The sequence below is a fragment of the Macaca thibetana genome, chromosome 1, assembly GCF_024542745.1.
Source record: "Macaca thibetana thibetana isolate TM-01 chromosome 1, ASM2454274v1, whole genome shotgun sequence".
Taxonomy (NCBI): domain Eukaryota; kingdom Metazoa; phylum Chordata; class Mammalia; order Primates; family Cercopithecidae; genus Macaca; species Macaca thibetana.
In genome coordinates this window covers 28,399,010-28,416,421 of record NC_065578.1, presented here as the reverse complement: position 1 = coordinate 28,416,421, position 17,412 = coordinate 28,399,010, and the positions used below count along the sequence as shown (strand labels likewise).

The 17,412-nt window shown below is 51.4% G+C and overlaps 1 long non-coding RNA gene across 1 annotated transcript; it reads left to right on the top strand.

Moving 5' to 3' along the window:
* Nucleotides 1-347: 347 nt before the first annotated feature.
* On the top strand, nt 348-11,812 carry LOC126958510 (uncharacterized). The gene is made up of 3 exons (XR_007727206.1): nt 348-497; nt 6,357-6,469; nt 11,113-11,812. It is a non-coding gene; the product is annotated as an uncharacterized LOC126958510 (long non-coding RNA).
* The last annotated feature ends 5,600 nt before the right edge of the window (nt 11,813-17,412 follow it).

Here is a 17,412-nt window from a genome sequence, read left to right as displayed (position 1 = left end):
GAGATTCACTGTGCTCCTACTGTGTGCCCAGCTGTGTGCTTGGTGCTCAGAATCTAAGAATGAACAGGACAAATGCCAGCCCTTCCTCTGGGATCCACCGACCGGCAGGAATGAGCAGTTACCACTCAAGATTAAGTGCTGTGTTGGGGGAAGCCCAGGGCCCTGTAGGAATAGTCCAAAAGGATGGGAGAAGACAGGAGGACTTCCTGGAGGAGGCTGAGCTCAGTACTTTGAAGACCAGTGAGCCTGGCCAAGTCTGGGCTAGCTAATGGAGGCGTCTGAGGAGTAAGCTGTCAGGACTTCGGACTTTGTTCTGAGGGTAATGGAGAATCACGGGACGGCTTTAGTCGGTAGAGTGACATGATTAGATTCATGTCAAATCTTCACTCTGGCTGCTGTGGGGATAATGGGTTGGCGGGGAGCAGCACAGGGCGTGGAGAGGACTGACAGGAGCGTCTGCATCCCTGAGATGAGAGGTGATGGCAGCCTGAATTCAGGTATGTAAAATTCCCAGCACAAAGATGCACGAACCACCCAGCGGCGATCAGCACGTGGCAGTGAACAACCACTGCACGTGGAAAGCACTCCCTCTGCCCCGTCCTGTCTTCCCTCAAAAGCCCCTAGGTATGGCCCCTCCCAGCCACCTCTCTTAAAGCTGCAGTGGCTCCTCCAGCTCCTCCAATCCTCCTTATCTTTCTCTTACTCCCTTCAAACATGCAGTTTAATTTATTTGTTTATTGTGTGTTGTCTATGTAAACGCACACACAGAGGAATGTAAACTCCAGGTCAGTGAGGACTTTGTTGTGATTATTTGTCCTCTGGTGCATCCCTAGCACCTAAAAGGGTGCCTGGCACATAGTAGGTGCTCAATAAATAGTTACTGAATGAATGACCATTGACTGGTGGTCACCATCATCATCATCACCTACCAGAAATGTGAGGTCCTCTTCTGGCCGGGGCCGGCGCTCAGGGAGTGGGCGTCACCTTCCTCACTGCCACTGAGGGTCAGTGGTAGAAGGGGTTTGCAGCTCCAGGTGAGAGGGGACAGCCAAGTAGGTGGTTTAAGGACCAGGAATACAATCGGGTGGAAGAGAATGAGTGTCAAAGGAATGCACCCAAGGGAGGGGAAGCGGAGTGTGTGACCAAGCTGAGAACAGCTGCATAGCTGATGGTGCTAGGGGATTCAGGGAGGTACTAGGTCTAAGTAATGCCCAGACTAAGAAAGAGGCTGGAGAGCAGGGTCTGGGGCCAGGCCACGTCACAGATGGGGCCGTGTTAGCCCGTGTTAGCTCCCCTGTGGAGTCTTCAACCTGCCCTGTGCCAGGACATGGGGTGAAGGGCTGCCATCAACCTGCACAGGAGACTCAGGCTCTAGCCTTCTCCCAACCTCCTCCCCGTCCTGACATCTCCCTCACCTGGCACTGGTCTGGGCATGAGAGTGGGCCAAGGGCACTGAGCACATCACCCTCTTCAGACTTTCAGACTGTCCAGGCCAGCCAGGCCTTCGGGAAACCCTTGTGTACCCACCATGGTACTTATGAGGAAACTGAGGCTCAGAAAGGGCAAGGGAAACCCCAGGCCACACAGTAGGTTGTTTTGCTCCCTCCGCCTTTCTTGCCTCTGAAGAATGGATGAGCCTGGATAGGAGGTCAGGAGGCCTAGCCTCTCATCCTGCCCTGCGTCCCTGTCCCTGTGCCATTGGGCAAGTCATTATGCCAGCCTCAATTTCCCCATCTGTAAATTGAGTCCAAGAGGACTCATCTGGCTTCCTGTGCACCCGTACAAAGCCATATCCTCCAACGTCTGCTTGTACTGTTTTGAACTGAACAGAACGTACCTCCTACTTCTCCTCTGCTGGAGGGGAGGGGAACTCAGATTTACTGAGCGACTCCTACACGCCCTGACATCTTATGACAGCCTCAGGAAGATTCCCCATTTTACAGATAGAGAAACTGAGGCTTAGAGATACGAAGCAACCTACCCAGCAACACAAACCCAGTGGGTGGCAGAATGGGGATAAACCCAGCTCCACATCAGATCAGCCCTACTGTTCATTCTGCACCCACAGCCTCCGTGTCCTCCAACCCTAACTCCATCCCCGCCCTGCAGGAGTCTGATCCCTCCTGTCAGCTCAGCCTGGCCCTGCTTGGCAGGCTGACTCGGCCCCTGGCTGTGCTGATCACTCCCTCCCTCTGACTGAGTCCCCAAGGCGTGCAGTGTCTTTGCAAACAGAGCTCTGGACTCTGCAGTCCAGGATCTGTTTGCTTTGAACTCCTCCATCCCCTTTGAACAGTGCTGCCAAGGGACCTTCTATTTTGAAAACACTAGGGCAGGAGGGACTTCTAAGCAGTCTGGGAAGCGGCTCTGGAGTTCCTGCTTCTGCCCACGACTGGGCTCTCAGGAGTCCTGCCAGCCCCAGATACTTCATTCTGCCCTCCTGCCCAGGGTATCCCCTCACGTGGTAGTCCTGATTTCCAGATGGAGGGGAAGGAGCCCTGGTTTGGGAGTTTGAATCCTGGCTCCAGCACACAATGCAAATGGTAGCCTTGGGCAAGTCAGGTTACTTCCCTGGTCTCTCCTTCCTCATCTGTAACATGGGGATTACATGGCAGGGTTGATGAGAGGATCCAAGGAGAAATGGCAAGGAATGTTTCTGGTTCTTTATTCATTCAAATTCATTGAGCATCTATTCTGAGCCAGGCATGGTTTCAGACCCTGGGGACACGAACCTGGGGACACAACCCTGAGCAAAATGAGCCTCCTGGATCTCAGAGTAGAGGCAGACAGGCGATGTCTAAGCCATGCAGTGCCAGGGGCTATGACATGGGGACGTGTGTGCTATGAAGGCACACAAGAAAGGGCTGAGCAAAAGAGTGATACCAAGGCATGGCGTTATAGACAAGGTCGCCAGGGCTTCCCTGAGGAGGTGACAGCTGAGCGAAGACCTGGTGGGTGCTCAGATGATGTGAGTTCCCTCCTCTCCCCACCCCTATTTGTCCTGCAAATGACTAATGCCAGCTGGACCACCTGCCCAGTACATCCCAGCCAGGGCTCAAGGGAGGACACAGTCCCTGTGATCCAGCAGGCCCAGGGTCAAATCCTGGCTCCCTTTCTACTTGCTGTGCCTTCTTGGAGGACTCACTGCCTCTCTTTGAGCCTCAGTTTCCTCCTCTGTCAATGGAGGTCATGGTCCTCACCTCCAAAGATTCCTGGGAGAATTTATGAGAACCTGTGCCCAGCACAACAATGGTAGTGAGCGTGGCAGGCCCAGGACGAAGCAGCTCTCCCGAGGAGTGCATTTGCAGGGAAATTTGCCCAAGGAGAGCCCAGCTGGCTGCTCAGAACCTCCTATGGTTGTTTCACTGTGGCCAGGGGACACGTGTAGAGAACCCAGCTCTGTCACTCACAGGCTCGAATGGGTGACCCTGTCCTTAATGCTCAGTCTACCCTTTGACGAATGGGGTGCAGAGCACCACACTGGTCCCCACAGATGCGCGGGCTGCCCACAATTCCCTCCACAGTGGTGCCTTCTCTACAGCCCTAAGGCACAGCCAGTCCTCCTGGGAGATGCTGGGCCTGGAACCTCCAAGGTAAGAGCTGCCATGCCAGGTATTGGCCACAGGTAAGCCTAGGTGAGCGCTGGAGGCAGCAGTTGGTAAAGGGAACTGATGAAGGAGGTTCTGATGAAGAAGAGCGTCTAGAGGATAGAATCTCCCCTAACGTAGCAACAGCCAACAGTTCCACAGGCGTGGTGAGGGCAGCAGCCTTTGGGGCTGAGCTGGGAAGCAAGTCTCCACTGCCTGACTCTCCAAAGCTGCCCCTGGCACAGAGCCCACCCACCGGGCTCCAGGGCTCGCTCTCTCCTGGTATTTTCTGAAAATGGAAATCTTCCACTGTTACCATTCTCGTTACACCAGCCACACCCACTTGACAAAACTTTCAATGCTGTCAGAGGGGTCCTGGAGGAAGGGATGAATACTCAGGACCTGCCTCCCCAGCTTGTGCACCCGGAAATGGAGCAGCTCAGGGACTACTGCCTGGGTTCAACTCCTGGCACCACCAATTACTGTCACGCATTCTTTAGCCCACAGTTTGCTTCTCTGTAAAATGACACGATAATAGCACCTATGTTAAAGGGTTATGAGGATTAAATGAATGAACATGCTTAGAATATCCAAGAAATATTGATTATAAGTGGTAAAAATCTTGTCCCTACAGAACAGAATAAAGAAAGTAAAATTCTCTCACCACCGTCTAGAGATGGCTACTGTTATACCCACATTTGGGGCCATATCTTGGCAGCTTTTTTCTGTGCATATCAATATACCTATTATCTCCTTTATTAACAAAAAAAAAGGAACCATGCTATATATATATTGTTTTGAACCCTGTCTTTCCCACATCACAATATATAGATTTACATATCTCATTGTTTCTTCTCCTGCAATTCCAATTGAAGACCTGCTGTGTGCTGGACCCTCCACTAGGCAAGGGCAGAACAGAGAGTGGGGCAGGGGTCAGCTCTGCCCTCAGGTGTTCATGGTCCCCTCTGTTGGGCCTTTGTTGTCTAAACTGTTAAGTGTTTATAAAGCACACCGGGAGGAAATCCATGCGTGACCACCTTAATTTGTGCCTTTTTTTTTTTTTTTTTTTTTTTTTGAGATGGAGTCTCGCTGTGTCACCCAGGCTGGAATGCAGTGGCACAATCTTGACTCACTGCAACCTCCACCTCCAGGATTCATGCCATTCTCCGCCCTCAGCCTCCCAAGTAGCTGGGACTACAGGCACCCGCCACCTCGCCCGGCTAATTTTTTGTATTTTTTTTTTTTCAGTAGAGACGTGTTAGCCAGGATGGTCTCGATCTCCTGACCTCGTGATCTGCCCGCTTTGGCCTCCCAAAGTGTTGGGATTACAGGTGCTAGCCACCACGCCCGGCTCTAATTTGTGCCCTTCTTAATTTGTTCCCATGGAATAAACCTATCAAGGGGGACGAGTTTCTGGCCACAGAGTGCAGGTGTTTTTAAGGTTTTTAATGCATGAGGTCAAATCACCCTGCAAAGGCTGTGCGGATTTCTCCTCCCAACCACCAGGTTGGGTTTTAAAGGACAATTCCAGCTTCAGGCTCACAGGAGGAAGCCACAGAGAGCTGGACCCAGAGGAGCCAGCATGCTGAGTTGGTCATAATAGCCCTAGCACCTGCTTCCCCGGGTTCTTATGACATACTCTTTCCCTATTCCCTCTTGATTTGCACACAAAAATAATAATACTGGACATGTTAAGATTTTTATGTTTTTCACCTGCCATCTACTTTGCGGTAAGTCTGTAAAGACTAAGAGGATGCTGTTTATCAAAAGGTTCCAACGTGCAGCAGGTGTGCAGTCTATAGGGAGCGCTGCAGCCAGACAGCTGGCTTCAGATCCTGGCTCTGCTACTCCCTGGCTGTGTGGCCCTAGGGAAGCTATTTAAAACCCTGGGCCTGAGTTTCCTCAGCTGTAGAATAGGAGCGAGGCTAATACACCTACGTAAAGCATCTGAGACAGGGCCTGGTCTCAGACAGGTGCATGTGACATGTGCTCACTGTCGTTGATGACGACGCCGCACTCAGTAGACACCAGGTTCCCAACCTCCTACATGTGGCCAGTGCCTAGGAGGCAAGCCTCAATTCCTGCCCACATTGAATAATGTGGGGCAAACACTTATGACAAAAGGAGAAGGGGTAAAGGACTTAAAGTTGTATGTGCAGGATGACCCCAGTTAAAAATCGTACTTACATGGGCATGTACACACTCACGCACACACATTGGCAGCAGGTGGCTGCCTCTGCATTGCTCAGGAGCTTCATCAACTGTGCCTGGATAAATATCTCCCTGCTGCTGCCTATTTGCATGGAGTTGCCTGGGCAGGAAACGCTTGATCATAAGTCAATGCACCTGCCTCTGTGACTCACGTGACAGGTGGCAGGTGAAGCTTCCATCTTTCCATCTCTTCTCTCCATCCATTGCATCTGATATGGATGGCAGGTCGAGACCAGCCTCACAGGCTTCTCTGGTCCCTGGTTTCAGTTGTACTTCTTGGTGGCTGTTAATTTTTTGTGGTGCCCCGTGCCCCACACCAGTGAATTTTGAGGAGTCCTCACTGCTTTCGAGTCAGATCATCCAAATGAAGCCTCCAAATTTGATGAAAACCTACAGAGCCATTTTCACCTGCTGAGATAACAAACAGGAACTTGATTTATAGTCATAGGCATAGAATAAAACTTCAAATATATTCACAGTGGCCATAATATAAACAATGGTCATCTCTAAGGAGTGGGATTTCGGGCAACTGATACTTTCCTCTTTATGCGTTACTTTCAGAATCATCTCAAAGCAAACAGCACGAGTTAAAAGGCTGCTCTGTGGTTCATGTTTTCCTCCACTGAGTCCCAGGCTCTTCCCCTGACCGACCGCCCCAGCCCCACCCCAGCCAGGTAACTGCAGACAGGTGTGGTACACCTTCCTCACCGTGGGGATGTCAGGACTGGTCAGTATTGAGATTGTTACCCAGGTCAGGAATTTTCCAGAAAGGCAGACGTTACCTGCATCTTCACAGCCTCTCTGTCAGCCCCTTTGCACATAAACTTTGCACATAAACTCCACTTTTTCTGTCCAGAGAACTCTGGGTGCGGTCCAGGAGTGGCTGCAGCCACAGGCCATGACGACTGCGACCGGTGATGGTGGCCACCCTCCGGTGACCACCATGGGCCTGGCTCTCTACCGGACCCTTGGCAGATATCTCATTGCATCTACCCCAACCTTGTGCAGTGGGCACTGGCAGTCCCATTTGACAGAAGAAGTCAAGTATCAGACAGGTGAAGGTACAGAACTAAGGCTACGCAGCTGGGACATGGTAGAGTCAGGATGCCAACCAGTGGACCCCAAGGCCTGATATAAGGCTCAGAACACCCCAATAACCTTCATCGTTCTGCCCCCACAAGCCTTCTTAAATAAAATCATTGAGGAAGGTAAAACATAGCTTCAAGACAAGAGCTCTGGCTTCCCCCAGGCTCACCTGTGCTGGAATCCTGGCGCAGCCCAGGGTTAGATCTCAGGGGCCCTGCTCCAAAGCCTGCCCCCACCTCCTCTCCAGGTGACCACTCAGACTCGGCCTTCGCAGGCGAAGAGCCCAGAATCAGCTGACCAAGGCTCCTCCCGGCTTATGTGAGGGAGAGGTACAGGAAGGGTACCTTCTGGCTGTGCCAATGAATCCAGGTGCCAAAGGAGGCAGGGCTGGGATGGGGACATCTCTGAGGACAGCTGGTCAGTCAGTAAGCCTAGACTGCCTTTCCAGTCGACGCATCTCTAAGCTGTTCCCTCTTTGCCCTTCCAAAGACAACCTTGGGGAAACTGAGGCAGTTTGGGATGAACCTTTGGGATGACCCTCGGTTATCTCTCTTGTAACAAACCCAGAGAGCAGAGCTGGAGTCCTGGCACTTCTACTGAACTCTGTCCCTCCCTCCTCCACGACCCAGCGAGCAGAAAATGTGGGAGGAGGCAGATCGTCTGACTTGCTGGTCCTCAGGGCCTCGGGCCAGGGTCAGGCTTGGGAGGGGTGAAGTAGGGGGGAGGGACAGAATTTATGCCTTTAGGTTATTGCAGCACACATGTGAAAAATGAGGCTAATTGCAGCTCATCAGACACCACTCAACCTTAATAAAATCTAAGGCTGCTGTTTCTGTTCAGCTGTGGTTTCTATCCCAGCAGCGCCTGGGTGGTTATTTCAGCTCCTCATCCTGCTCTCATTGAGTTGGGAAAAGGGAGAGAGAAAGATCCCTTTCCGATTCAATCTTAGCATCAGCAAAACTCCGGAATGAGAGTTACCTGTGGGTGTTGGACGTCCCTGGAGGTTTTGGAAACTAGAACAGATAAAATACATAATAAATTATATTTTATGGAGGGACAGGGATTTGTGTTCCCTTGCATTCTCATATCTGCTGCCTTATTAAATCTCATCCTAACCATTGTAGGGTAGGGATTATGATATGCATCTTATGGACGAGGAAACTGAGGCTCAGAGGGCACATGACATGGTCAGTGGCATCAGCTACAGCAGCACTGGCCTCCAGCCTCCAGTCAGAGTGACTCCGGTGCCTGCCCTGTTACCCAAGGACATCTGACAATAACACCTGCACAAAATGTGGCTTTGTAATGACAAGCTTTGCAACAGCCCTACAATGTAGAGCTCTTAGCCCCACTCTTCGGATGAGGATGTGTCACAGAGAAGTAAAGTGACTGCATAAAGACACGTAGCTAGTGAGTAGGCCGGGTGCAGTGGCTCACGCCTGTAATCCCAGCACTTTGGGAGGCCGAGGCAGGCAGATCATGAGGTCACGAGATCGAGACCATCCTGGCTAACACGGTGAAACCCCATCTCTACTAAAAAATACAAAAAATTAGCTGGGCTTGGTGGTGGGCGCCTGTAGTCCCAGCTACTCTGGAGGATGAGGCAGGAGAATGGCATGAACCCGGGAGGCGGAGCTTGCAATGAGCCGAGATCGTGCCACTGCACTCCAGCCTGGGCAACAGAGGGAGACTCCATCTCAAAAAAAAAAAAAAAAAAAAGACACATAGCTAGTGAGTAACAAAGCTGGGACTCAAACTCTCCATTCATCCGTCATCACCTCCTGCAAGGTGGGCGGAGTGGGGACCAAGATCCACACAGAACGGATGGGAAACCTGAGACAAGGCAATGCGAGTAACCCATCTAAGTCAGTACTGCAGCTTGTTTGCAGCAGGGCTTATTCCAGAGCCCAGAGCTTCAGCTTTTTAGCCGGAAATGCATGAGACGAAAACATAATCTATTTCATTGCACTCTTGGTCCTTGGTTCTCCGTCTTTAGTTTGCTGAAAAATCACCCGCCATGGGGTGAGGGGGATCAAAACGCAGGCTCCCAGGCTCCTCCCAGAGATTCTGACTTAGTATGCAGGGGGGCCAGGGAATTTGTATTTTAAACAAAACATACCCTTGTCAACCTAGGTAATTCTGGCAGACTATTCTTGAAGAAACTGGCTTAGGGTGGTCCAGGCCCCATACGAAGTATCCTATGGGTATTTTATAGCCCAGTATTTGAGATCAAAGATTCTGGATCTATCTGGACTGGGTTTTAAGACCAACTCCTCCACTCACACCTTTGGATCCAGGGGGAGTTACCTAACAGCTCTGTGCCCGGTGTGCCTATCTAAAATTGAGAATAATAATAGTGCCTCCTTCATAATGTCCCTTGAGGAATATTGAGTTGATTAAACAGAGCACCTAGAACAAAGCCTGCTTAAAGTGTGGCTCTACAAGGACAATCTTTGCAATAGCCCTATAATGTGAAGCTCCTAGCCCCTACTCTACAGATGGAAAAACATGGCACAGAGAGGTAAAGTAACTTGTATAAGGACACACAGCTAGTGAGTGACAGAGTTGGAATTCGAACTCTCCACCAGCCATCTGAAACTCAGTACTCCTAACCAGTAGGCTGCCCTGTCCCAGCAGCACAAGCACCCTGGCCCTGCCCTTTGCACCTACACCTGCAGGGTAATGCCACACAGCAGAGAGTCAGGGGAGACCACCTCAGGCACTGGGCATAGATTTGCTACAAAATCCTGGAAATCTGCAGTTTGATTCTCCAACTGGTGCTGGCCAGAGGCTCCAAACAGCATCCTTTTTGGCCACAGATGCTTTGAGAGTTGTTGGAACTGTTATCTCATAAGGCCAAAGGGGTAAAACAGTTTGCACTGCAGCCTAGAATTGCTACGGAGACTTCTCTTCCTATGGTTTCCACTTAGAATTGGCGATTGACCCTGTTGTTGGATCAAAGTTGCACATTCGAATGTGGTATATGTAGCCTCCAAGATTCAAAAGGCCTAGGAAGCATTGTGCCTCTTTTTCATGATAGGTAATGTAAGGTGCAAGGGTTTGTCTTTCTTCCAGAAGGAGATATCTCAACATACTTCAGACCATTAAACCCTCCAGAAGGAAGAGAGAGGGGAGAGGTGATACATACTTTCAAACAACCAGATCTCATGATAACTCACTCATTCACTGTCACAAGAACAGCACCTAAGGGATGGTGCTAGCCCACTCATGAAAACTTTGACCCCATGATCCAATCACCTCCCACCAGGCCCCCACCTCCAACACGGGAGATTACAATTTGACATGAGATTTGGTGAGGACACAGATCCAAACTGTATCAGACAGTCTCTCCAAGCCAGGGGCTGGCAAACTAATCTAACCCACAGCTTATTCTTGCATGGCTCATGAGCTAAGAATGATTTTTTATCATTTTAAAGTTTAGTTAAAAATTATAAATACCATCTTTGCTAGTCTATATCCCAGCACCAGTCTTAGTACCAATTCTGTGTCAGTTGGGATCTAGTCAGAAGGCAGGATCACACAGTACTTTTATCAGGAAAAGCTTCATATAAAGAATTATTGCCTAGAGCTGGGAGCAGTGGCTCAAGCTTGTAATCCCAGCTACTCGGGAGGCTGAGGTGGGAGAATTGCCAAGCCCAGGAGTTCAAAGCTGCAGTGAGCCATGATCGCACCACTGCAGTCCAGCCTGGGCAACAGAATGACACGCCCCTCTAAAAAAAAAAACAAAAGAGAGAGAGAGAAGAATGATTGCCTAATGATGCAATTAACTACTAACGAGTATAGAGAATGCTAGGCAGACATAGCCAATATGTGGAGTTGAGGCAGAGTACTCAAGGGATAAACAAATTTGAAAGAACTCCCACTCCCGTGCTATGATTCAGACCTCACTGGAGAGGGTGTGGCTGTAGCCACTGAATGGTAAGGAAGTTTCTGAGATTCCACAAGCTGAGGTTGGCAAGCGGGAAACCCACTGTGGTGCCAAACAGGCTTGCCAACAATCTGCTCTCTGGGGTGCTACCGTACCTTGTGGGGAAATCCACCTCCTCTACAAGATGGAAATAACAATAGAACCCACAGGGTGGTTATGAGGGCTATATGAGTCTATGTATGTGAAAGACTAAGAACACGTGATGTTTTTCTAAGTGTATTAAAGTGTAGTTAAGCTCTCGATGAATGTTAGCTATGCTATCACTATTATTATTATTACTAGAATCATCATCATCATCATCATCATCATCATCACTTCATCACCATTATTACTGCCATCTCCAGGGAAAGAAAAGGGAACTTTCGAGAAGTGGTCTGCCTAACGCCACTCCCAGGACCCAGCAAGCTGGAACCCAAGCCCCAGGCTATCTGGCGTCAAAGACCATGCTTTTTCCACTTATACCAAGCCAGAAGCCCCTACTTCGGTCTCTGTATTCAATAAACAGGGAAGCTGAGGTTCCGAGAGTAGAAGGGACGCGCCTGGAGTCACACAGTGGGAGAACTGGGTCCAGGCCACCCCCGCAGCCTTCTCCGGGAGGAAGCCTGAAGGCAACAGTAATCCTGGTCACCTGTGCGAATGTGAAACCCCTTGACTAATGTCACCAGCAGCTCCTGTCCTTTACTTTCTGTCTCCCTCTCCCCCACCTCATCTCATGTTGATTTAACCTGCAGTTTTATGGTCAATCATCTCATAGTAAATCCGTTTTAATCTCCCATTGGGTCACCCAAGATGTCTTTTTATTAGGAAATAAATAATGCAGCACTTTATGCCACACTGAGGGTTAGCCCTGGGAGCCTGGCAGTGGGAGGACAGGCTGCACAAGCCTGGAGGAGTCTCGAGGCCCCCGAGACAGAGAGAAGTACAAGAATAATTACAAGACGACAGGTGTGTGGGCATGGATTGTGCAAGACACGAAAGCTGTAATAAAATCGGCTTTGTCTCCAAAGCTCTAGGTGAGATTTTAAATGAAAGGGATCAGCTCAGGGATGCTAGCTGTGCTTGGAGATAAGAGCTCTTGACCTAAGACTCTGCCTGTTGCTTACATGCCAAGCCACCTGAGCCAGTCTGGCCCTCTCTCGGCCTCAGCATCCTCATCTGACTGACAGGAGTGATTCACCCACCCTGATAATGAGGTCCAGGTCACAAGCTCCACCCAGAGAACCCTGGGTTGATGGCTCCTAAGTAGCCCCAGAGATCAGCCTTGCCCCTCTTAGAGACCCCTAGGTTAAGGAGCCCTGGAGGTCAGCCCTGCCTCTCTCAGTTTCATCTCTCCGGACTCTCTAAGGAGAAAGGGCACTGGACAGGGAGTCAGGAAACCTGGGGCCTCAGCCCAGACTGGACAATGATTTGCTGCATAACCTTGGGCAAGGGTCTTCCACTCTCAGGGCCTCATCTGTAAAATGGGGGACATGCTGGACACTAATGTTCTTTTCAATGTTCCAGTTTCTGGGGCCTGCCCAGGTCGACTCACTCAATGGGAGGAAGATGTGGGGGCTGAAGGGAGCCTCTCTGGCCGGCTGCCTCTGCTGCTGCCCGTCTATGCCCCTCCACCTCATTTCCTTATCCCTGGGGGCCCCATCTGGCCCTGTCTTCATTCCTGCTCCCCAGTTGCCAATGGAAGCATTTCAGGGCATCTCAGTTGGATGCAGAGAACTGAGTCTCTGCCTCCAGATGGCGATGTCCTCTCCTGCTCCAAGCCCTAAACTTAGACGCATTAAACATGAAAATCAGAAGCTCTAGCTACTTCCCCGAGCTGTCATCCTGCAAACTGTGCCTGGAAACGTGGTGCCAAATAAGAACAATAACAACAATGCTGCGACTCACTGAACGCTGACTATCGAGGCACTGGGCACTGCCTTCAGGAAATCACACGCATTCATCCATTTACTGCTCACAACACGCCTACCAGAAAGCAATGATTATCCCCATTCTACAGAGGCAGAAATTGAGGCACAAAGAAGGTCAGAGGGCTAATAATAGCCAAGGTTGGACAGGACTAGACACTCTGGCTCTTGAATCCTGATCATGACCCATGAGACCGGCCTTACTAGCTCCAATTTCCTGGACTTTGTCCCACAAGACCCCAGAGGCAAGCTCAAAGCGATGTTGGCTCCATAGGAGGGCGAGGACTGGCCCCCATCAGCCCCTTCGCTGAGGTCCCCAGAGCCTCCCAGGGATACTTTCCCTACAGAGAGTGAAGCACACTCAGCCCAGCCTCCAGGAGTCCCCAGTACTGCCCAGAAAGGAGAGGCGGGGGTTGGGCTCACCCCCGGGTGTGCAGGCAGAATTACATCAGATGGGGCTGGACCCAGAGCAGCCTGAAGGCCCCATGACCCTGAGAAGAAAGTCACGGAGACTGAATGCTCTCAGTGAAGGGAGCACCAGGGCTTTCTGGGTAAGAAAAAGTTCTGGAGTCTGGTCACCCTCCTGGAGGCTGGAGACAGCTCTGGCTGAGCCCAGGGAAGTCACATATCAACACCTCATCTTGCCCCTCAGAGAGTCACTCAGCCCAGTACTGGCCAGCACCACATTCAGGAGGTGACCTACTGGCAAGGACCAGCTTCTTTCTTGTGTCTGTCTGGTCCCCTAAGGACCTTCCCAACTTACTTCACAGATTATTATTGTCTTAAAGACAAAAAAAAAAAAAAAACCAGAGCTGATTTCAGAGCTGTCATGGGACAGTGGGGAAGAGGAAGGGCTGGAGGTCAGCACAGAGGGCTGGGTGACTTAGTAATGGAATGAACTTGTGGCCTCCAGCAATTCGCTTCCCACCTCAGCCTCGGTTTTCTTGGTTGTAAATGGGAGCAATGACCTGACCTTACTGGCCTCAGAGAATTCAACGTGATCACGTTGATAGAGCTTTGACACTTAAAACTGTGCAATCACCTCTTTGCTTTTGATGGAATGTCTTTTCGTGACCTGGGAGGGAGGGAGGTACCAGCCAGTGAGAAGGAACAAGAAAACACTTAAAGTAAAACATGCAGCATGCCTTAGCTTTGAAAATCAAACCTTCCCTCGCAGGTTCAGGTCCAGGCCAGGACGCTCCCGCTGAGTTCTGGCTCTGCCCCTGCTCCCCACACTCAGGGGCTCCTGCTCAGCTTCTGTGTCTGGGCCAGAGCAAAAGAGACGCCTGGAGCCCGGCCAGCCCCTGGGTTGCTGCCCAGAGAAGGGCCAGGCGTCCAGGGAGTGGGAAGGGGCTAGGAGAGGGGCCAGAAGCCAGTGGGGAAGATTGTGTGTGTGTGTTTGTGTGTGTGTGTGTGTGAGAGAGAGAGAAAGAGAGAGAGAGAGAGAGAGAGAGAGAGAGAGAGAGAGAGAGAGAGCAGAGAGAGAGAGAGAGAGAGAGAGAGAGAGAGAGAAAGAGAGAGAGAGAACAGGTGGGTGCAGAAAGAGAGCGACAGAGAAACACACACAAGAGATTGGCCTGGCCTGGCCACCCTTCCTCCTGTCCTTGTCCTCTCCCACTTCCATGTGGCCTTGGGTGACCTCAGAACCTTGGTTTCCTTGGCTGGGGAACAGCATGATGTCCGTCTCACAGGGAAAGTGGGAGGCTAGAGATGAGGGATGTCAAGGGTCTGCTCGGTGCCCAGACTGAGAGGGCAGTTTAGCCTTCCTGCCTCTGTCCACCTGGAAACTTCCCTGACCCTCGTCCATCAGCAGAGCTGAGGTCTGTGGTGGGCTCCAAGCCAGCCTGCCTGGACCCCCTCCTGGACCTACTGCCTTTTTGCTAGGGCCCTGGGCTGTGGCTTGGCCCCTGTGACCTGGCGGCTCCTCTGTACCTGGGGTGACCACAGCCCTGTCCCATGCTCGGTGAGTCCCCGCACAGGGGTGCTCAATACAGGGTTCCCACGGGTCCCCATGCTCAGGGATAGGGGGTGGCACCAGCCATGAGGCTGTGCCCAGAGGGTCCCAAGGGAGCACCCAGAGGAACCAGGTCCACCGGGCACCTCTGTCGCCTCGTCCAGGAAACCAGGACTGTTGTCAGGTATTTACTGCTTGGTAAACATTTTGATGTTTCATTCATGAAACCTGCCTTTCCTGAGGCCTCCTGCAGTACAGGTTGGAGTGAAGAATTTAATGAGAGCTGGGCCTGCGGTCCCTGAACAGCTCCAAGCACGTGGCTCCCAGGAGGCCGTGTCTGCACTTGAAGCAGGAGTCTCCATCCCCGTCCCGCAGGTCACAGAGCGAGAGGGACGTACTGCACAGAGAGGTGAAGTGGAGTCACCTCAATATATACAAACACACACAGTCGATGGGTGGAAATAACAGTTCAGGCTTTTTTTTTTTTTTTTTTTTTTGAGGCGGAATCTGGCTCTGTCACCCAGGCTGGAGTGCAGTGGTACAATCTCAGCTCACTGCAACCTCTGTCTCCCAGGTTCAAGCGATTCTCCTGTCTCAGCCTCCCGAGTAGCTGGGACTACAGACGCACACCACCACGCTCAGCCAATTTTTAGTAGAAATGGGGTTTCACCATATTGGCCAGGCTGGTCTCGAACTCCTGACCTCAGATGATCCACCTGCCCCGTCCTCCCAAAGTGCTGGGATTACAGGTGTGAGTTACAGCGCTCGGCCTCAGTTCAGGCTTTTCAAAGCACATAGTAGGTGCACAACAAAGATTGAGGAAGGAAGAGAGGAAGGGAGAAGGAGGGGAGGAGGGAAGGGAGGAATGGGGAGGGAAGGGAAGAAGGGAAGGAGGAAGGGAGGAAGGGAGGAAGGGAGAGGGGAAGGGGGAGGGAGAAGAAGAAAGGGACATTCCATTCACAGATATGTCTTGGTTTCCAGAATGACCTTGTGGATTGAGGGGGTGGCTGCTGTTATCTCTACTTTCTAGATGTGGAAGCAAAGCAAAGGCTCAGAGAGATTAAGTGACCTGCCCAAGGACACACAGCATCAATAGGTACTTCTGACTGCTGGGGAGCACGGGGTCTGCCTCACCTTTGACAGACAGGGGAGCTCACACTCAGGAAAGGGAAGTGATGAGCCCAAAGGCACAAGCCAGTGTGATGCCAGAGTTGCCAGGGCTTGTACCCAGGACTTCTATGACCCAGGACAGGCTCAGCTCCTGCACCCAAGCTGCCTCCTTCCTCTAGGCCACTCCGTACCCCCTTCCTCCTTCTCCTCCCACCCCAAAGCCTGCAACAGCCTCTGTCCCAGCCCTACGCTGTCCGCAGTCTTGGGAGACCAGATGTCTGGTGCTTGCCAGGCAAATGGAGATATGAAGTCCCTCCAGCCCTTTATAATCCCCAGTAAGATGTTCTCCTTCTGTGTCCTGTCCCCATCAAAGGCCGGGGGAACAAGGACACTCAACAAATGTTCCACGTCATCCCAGAAGTGGGCCACACAACCCCCTGATGCCAGGACTCCAGATTGCCAAGTGCAGTACTGAAATACCTCTTAGGACACTGACACCAGACCTCACTGCCAGGCCTCTGCTTACATACCTCCTGTGATGGGGAGCTGACTCCCCGCAAGTCACCCACCATATTGAGAGAGCCCTGTCAGAAAGCCTTTCCTTAGCCTTCAGCTGAAGTCTGCCCCTGTGACATTTATTCTGTCCTAAATACAATTCCAGGGGCTACACAGGATCACTTTGTCCTTTCTCCCTTTGCCCTAAGGCAACTCTTTAAATATTTGAACGAATGATGCTTGTCACTTACTCATTCATGAAATGTTTACTTGAAGGCAACATCGTAGTTTTTTTCATTCTTCCATCCATTCACGCATCCATCCATCCATTCATTCATTCATTCATTCATTCATTCATCTGACTGAATGCCAGGCCCTGGGCTGCCTTCTGTGGGTACAGCTGTGAACAAGCCACAGTCTCCACCTGCAAAATGCCCCCAGCAGGGTGGGGGAGACCATGAATAAACCCGCGATCACGCAAAATGTTTAAGTGCTATGATGGGGGGTGCAAATAGCGGGGGGAGACCAGAGAAGGCCCAAGGGGTAGGGAGACGTGAAGGGCAGAAGCAGCAAGGAATGTCTTAGGGTCTGAAGTTGGACAGAGACTCCTCCACATCCTGGGAACTGAAAATGGGAGGGAGCAGCCTGAAGCTGGGCAGGGATGGGGTGGAGGGACATGTGAAATCAGACTATGCAGGGCCCTGGAGACCATCCTTCCCACGTGACCCTGCAGCTCTGTACCCCACGTGGATTTCCTCTGCATCCTGGACAGCCCAGGAGGCCAGCGCTCTACATGACCTTGGTGTTCACAGGCAGATGTGAGACCCAAGGGACCTCGGAGCCAGGAGCAAAGTAGAGAAAAGGCTGCAAGGGACTCAGGAGTCCAGGCCAGGGCTGGGGGGCCAGGCCAAGGCAGGAGTACAAAGGGACCTATTTTGAGCCCTGTAGGAGTTCCAGGCCCTGTGCTGGGTTCCCCCATGTGTAGCATCCAATCTGGTCCTCACTACAGTCCTACAGGACACGGCTCATTAATCCACCTGACAGGTGAGCTGAGGGAGGCGCCCTCACGTTTCATCTCCTGTCATTCCCACAGCAATCCTGTAGGGAGTGGATCATTCG